At 36.9% G+C, this 6,156-nt stretch overlaps 1 pseudogene across 1 annotated transcript; it reads right to left on the bottom strand.

Annotated features, from left to right (window-relative positions):
* Positions 1 to 2,245: 2,245 nt before the first annotated feature.
* On the bottom strand, positions 2,246 to 2,701 carry LOC100957466 (annotated as a pseudogene). Its single transcript, XR_152697.3, has one exon. The product of XR_152697.3 is annotated as a 40S ribosomal protein S24 pseudogene (transcript).
* Between the last annotated feature and the right edge of the window lie 3,455 nt (positions 2,702 to 6,156).

Below are 6,156 nucleotides of genomic sequence, written 5' to 3'. Positions count from 1 at the left end.
GGCGACAAATTGAGACTCTGCCTCAAAAAAAAAAAAAAAAGTTCTAGATCTAAACAGTGAGTATGTTTTAACTCTAAACATAACTCTAAATTGATCAATGTGACTAGGTTAGGAAAAAAGCTTTGATTTATATTTTTGTCTTTCTAAGGGGTGGAGGGGAGAGAAAGGGGCAAGGAAAACACCTTAGACTAATTTCTGATTCTACTCTGCCCAAATCAAAGCGAGGTGAAGCTCAGGTAATTTTTTATTTTTTTATTATTTATGAAAGACATACCACTGACTAACACAGAGCCACAAAAATAGACTAGGATAGGCGACCGTCCCTTGTGAAAAGAGAGCCAGAGAAAAGCCGGTATGCCACCCTCATGAGCAATCTGTCCACATACTTTCTTCCCTCAAGCCACTCCAGAGAGTCCCCTGGCCAGAGGCTCTCAGTTGACACACCCCTTCTGAGCGGAGCTAAGGGGACAAACAGCATGAAATAAAGAGTACACACCATGTTAGAGTATTCAGAGTTTATTGAAAGGCACAAAAACCACAATAATTAAGACAAGGCTCAACAGTAGAGGGGTGGCAGAAACGGCTCACCCCTCAGGTAACTTTTTACTTAGTCATGCTACAAAACTCATTAGAAAAGCTTTCTAAGCGTCTAAAATCTGAGAATTCATTAGCAAGAAATAATCTTTCAAGAAGCACTCAAGTTTGGCCTCAAAACTCTTACTAGGATGGACATGAATGCTATAGAAGGGCCGTTGTTGCAGTGTGTAATTATTCGGTACAATTTAAAAATCAACAGGGGAGTGAGGCAGTATTTTAGAATGCCCAGTAGGACATAATAGAAAGTGCACAGGATTCGATCTAGGTTAATTTTGCCTCTGATACTTCCTAGTTGTGGGACTTAGACAAACCACTTAACTGATTTGTAAAATGAGAACACCAATACTTGCCTTGCTTACCTCACTGGGTTGCTGAGAAAGACTTTGTGAACAGAAAAGTACTAACAACGTCAAAAGAATCCCAGAGAGAAAGGAATGAAAGAGATCAACTCAATAATGTAAAATCCTCAGGGGGTGAAGAGCTGCCAAAAGACTTGGGACAGATTGTCCAGAGAAACTCATTTTAGACTAAGTACAGCTTTCTTCTTCTGCATATTAATGTAACCTACCTAGGATTGTGCCCATGTTTCCCACATTATTTAAGCAAAACTTCTCCGCAATAACCAGCTCAATCGTTCCTATCCATACCTCCATGCCTGCCTCACAGGTTCACTGACATCCCTAAATATATCAGTCTCTTTCTTGCACCCCAAAACATGTGTTCAAATGATCCCCATGTTTCGGGAATAAATAAGTTGGGATCTTGGGCGGGAGTGGCCTTTATTTAAAGCTGCGCTCTACACCTTAACAAATATGTAGGCTTGGAAAATTACTTCTTCATGACTCAGTAAAATGAATTAAGAAAAGTACTTGATGTGTAGACTTGTTAAGCTGTGAAATAAGAAAATAAATGTAAGTTTCTTCAAATGGTGTCTAGCACATATAAAACCACTCAGTAAATTTTAGTTCTTTATTAATCTGAAAGTCTCTTTATCTTCCTGGATCATGTGAAAACTTAATGAGTTCTTTCTTAATCTGAATTGAGGAAATTTATTCCTTATCTCATGTTGATGAAAACACCATCTGGGCTTTCAGTGTGCTTAAATAAAAGGAAAAAGAACATCCAGACTTCCCATCCACACCCAGAGGGGGTCTGATTTTTCAATTTCTGTAAATTTATATATTTTTAGACACCCCTCTCAAGTATGTTGAAGCCTAAATATAATAATACCCATTTCACCAGCAGTTACAATCCCAGGGCTAATTATGGCATATCCAACTGTAATTCTATATTCCCATGAAAATGATGATAATGACCACGACCATAGCCAACATTTATTAGACAAAATAATGCATTTACTATGTTCTAGACACGTTTCTACTGACTTTTTTATTTTTATTTTTTTTTTTTGAGACAGGGTCTTACTGTGTTGCCCAGGATGGAATACTGTGGCACAGTCACAGCTCACTGCAGGCTTGAACTCCTAGGCTCAAGAAATCCTCGCACCTCAGAATCCTGAGTAGCTAGAACTAGAGGCTGTACCACTATGCCTGCTATTTTTTGTTTGTTTGTTTGTTTAAGAGATAGGTCTTTTTTTTTTTCACATGAAAAGTCTTTATTAATCCTCTTGTGAAAAATCTATACAACGGCTGCAGATAACATCACAGTAGAGTCTTTACTCCTTCACCTGTTATCCAATCTCCAGCTCACTTTTTGCCAGCACCAACATTAGCCTTTGCGGTGCCCCTGACTTTCTTCATTCTGTTCTTGCGTTCCTTTCGCTGCTTTCTTGACGTCTTTTTCTTCTCATACAGGCCAGGCCTTGCAAGTCTATGTTTGGTTCATTTTTCTTTGCATAATCCAAGGAATCATAAATCATGCCAAAGCCCGTTGTCTTCCCACCACCAAAGTGAGTTCTGAATCCAAATACAAAGATGACATCGGGCGTGGTCTTGTACATCTTGGCTAGTTTTTCTCTAATTTCTGTCTTTGGTACTGTTGCCTTCCCAGGGTGAAGGACATCAATGACCATTTGTTTCCTCTGAAGTAGTCGGTTAGTCATGAACTTCCTGGTCCGGATAGTTACTGTGTCGTTCATGATGGTGGGTGATCGTTGGGCTAAGAGATAGGTCTTGTTATGTTGCCAAGGCCAGTCTTGAACTCTGGGCCTCACATGATTCTCTGTTCTCAGATTTCCAATGTGATAGGATTACTGGCATGAGCCACTGTGCTGAGCCTGGCTCCTTCGATCTTTCTATTTCCACACTGGTTTTCCGTTTACTTTTTTTTTAAGTACAGTTCAGTTTCTTTCCTCCATTAGGATTTAGAAACCATTTTGAATTTAGTAAAGTATTTACTGACAAAATAATGTGATGCAGAGAGTTTGCTTGAAAATATTCCAGGACCCCAAATATATTAATGAGAAGAAAAAAAGAGAAAGGATTAGCAAGATGTTGCAGGTTGTTGAAGCCAAATGATGGGTAGATGGGGGTTCACAGTACTATGCTCTATTTCTCTGAGTATTTTTGACAATTTTTTATAATAGCTTTAGTCGAAAAATAAAAATATTTTTAATTAAATAATAACAAAAATACTTTGTATCAAAATCAGGAGATATAGCTAAAGCCACAGTTAGAGAGAAGTATGTAGCATTAAATGCATCTTTTAGGAAAAAGAAAGGCTAACCAGACTTGAGCTAAGCAGCCATCACAGAAAGTTAGAACAGGTAACAGCAAATGAAATCTAAATAAGAAAAACCAGAAATTGATGAAACAGCAAACAAACTTACAATATGGAGAATCAATAAGCCAAACTTCTTTTTTTGGAATATAATAAATTTCTTAAATCTCTGGTAATTGTAGTTAATTTCTTAAAAAATTACCCATGCCAGGACACTAAATTTCTTTTTTTCTTTTTCTTTTTTTTTTTTTTTGTAGTTTTGGCCAGGGCCGGGCTTGAACTCACCATCCCCTGTACATGGGGCCAGTGCCCTATTCCTTGAGCCACAGGACACTAAAGTTCAATACAAACATTAATAAGGTCATAGATGATGTCATGAGCATCATTATGCCAATAATTTTGCAAATTTAGAATAAAATGGCATATACATAGAAAAATATGACTTGCCTAAAAGGACTAGAAAATCCAAATTCCTATTCAAGGAATTGAATCCACAATTTTTGTTTGTTTGTTTGTTTTTGAGACAGTCTCTCTCTCTCTGTTGCCTGGATTAGAGTGTACTGGCATTAGGTATCATGGCTCACTGCAACCTTAAACTCCTGGGCTCAAGCTATTATTCTACTGCAGCCTCCCAAATAGATTGGACTACAAGTGCATGCCACCACACATGGCTAATTTCTCTGTCTTTTGTATAGAAAGACTCTCACTCTTGTTCAGGCTGGTCTCAAACTTCTGGGCTCAAGGAGTCTTCTCCCCTTGGCCTCCTAGAGTGCTAAGATTACTGATCCATAGTTAAAAACCTTCCTAAATAACTTCTCTAGTAAATTCTGCCAAATATTTAAGGAAGAAATTACGTAATTCTACACTCTTACTTATAGAGAATAGAAAAGGGGGTACTATCCTAATTCATTATATAAATCTAAGATTACCTTAAAATCAAAACATGTCAAGAAAGAAAATTACAGGTCACACCCTTACTCATAAACATAGAGGCAAAATCTTAAACAAAATACTGTATGAGCAAACCAAATCTAGCAGTATTTATATAAATCAGTTTTTAAAAATAGAAAATAAAATTTTTAAATGACCTATGAATAAATTAAAAATTATAAATTTTAAAAACTCTTAAATACTTAAGAATAAATCTAGGAAAAGATATATACGTAAGATCTTTATATAGAAAACTATAAAACACTACTGAGAAAAGTTTAAGAAGACCTAATCATGCATAATTATAAAACTGGATATTATAAAAATATCAATTCTTCCCCAAATGACCTCTAACTTTAATGTACTCCTGATCAATATGACAATATGAGTTTTTGTGTCATGTGGAAACTGACAAGTTGATTTTAAAATTTATATGGAAACGCAAAGAACTTAGAAGAGCATCATATTCTTACTGCAATACTATTCTACACCCACAAGAATGACTACAATTAAAAAATAGTGTCTGGGCAGTGCCTGTGGCTCAAAGGAGTAGGGCGCTGGCCCCATATGCTGAAGGTGGCGGGTTCAAACCCAGCCCCGGCCAAAAAAAAAACTGCAAAAATAAAAAATAGTGTCAATGCAATTGGATCTCTCATAACACTGCTATGTGGAAATGTATATCGGTGTGGCCAATTTTAGTCCTTGATATAAGAAATCAATGCATGTGCATTTCAGAAGACATGTAACAGACTGTGCGCAGAAGTATTGTTCATTATGCCCCAAACTGGCCATTACCCTAAGTTATCAGTAGTATAATGGATAAATAAATCATAGTATATGAAATCTGACGATTAAGTTCATGTACTTACCACCGTGTGCTTATGTTGGCAGTACTGTACAAACAACTCAGAAAGGTTTCATAGCATTGGTGTATCAGTGTGTCACAGTTTTGTTCATGTCAACACGTGGCAGTGTCTTGCCGAGTAGCCATTCATTATTGTCATTGTGTGTTTTGGGGGGCTGTCATGAGAGTGTTGGAGTGTAAATTAGAGCAGCAAACAAACATTCATAAATTTCTTGTCAAACTTAGCAAGAGTGCAAGTGAAATCAGGAACATGTAAGTCCAAGTTTATGGGGATAGTGCCATGAAGAGAACAGCAGTGTTCAAATGGATTAAACGTTTTCCTGAGTGGAGGGGAAGCATCACTGATAAAGGGTGGTCAGTACAGCCAGTAATGAGCAGAACTGAAAAAAAACATTGCAAAAAATCATTGAATTGTGCTTCAAAATCCTCAGCTGACTATGAGAAGTGTGGTAGATCAAGTGAACATCAATAGAGAAACAGGCAAATCTTAACAGAAAATCATGGCATGAGAAACGTGTGGCTCTTGCATCCTAACAATGCACCAGCTCAGCTTGTGTGATTCCATTTATATGAAATGTACAGAATAGGCAAATCCATAGAGACAGGAAGTAGGTAAGTATTTGCCAGGGCCTTGGGGTGAGGTCAAGAAGGTGGGATGAAGAATGGCTGCTAATAGATACAACTTTTTCTTAAGGATAAGAAAAATGTTCTGAAATAGGTACTAGTGATTGCTAAACAAAAACTTGTGAAAGTACTTGGAAAAAAATGCTGAATTGTATACTTTATAACTGTTTTGGTATGAATTATGTCTTGTTAAAAATAAAGGTTCTGTGGCTTAAAATGCCAATAGCACTGAGATTAAGAAAGCCTGATATAAATACATGCTGAATTTAGTCATTTGGCTATAGGTAGCTACAAGGCAGGCTGGGAAACATAGCCTTTAGCTAGGCAGCCACATATTGAGCTAAAAATATTATTACTGTACAACAGGGTTGACATAGGATGGCTGGGGACCACGTTCCACTAGTACTTGTTTTAGTAAATAAAAAAACATAGACATACCCATTTGTTTATATGATAAACAT

Source organism: Otolemur garnettii, unplaced genomic scaffold (assembly GCF_000181295.1).
Source record: "Otolemur garnettii isolate 467f Iridium unplaced genomic scaffold, OtoGar3 scaffold00001, whole genome shotgun sequence".
NCBI lineage: Eukaryota > Metazoa > Chordata > Mammalia > Primates > Galagidae > Otolemur > Otolemur garnettii.
Note: the sequence above shows the minus strand (reverse complement) of the source record. Positions and strands in the feature narration are given on the sequence as shown.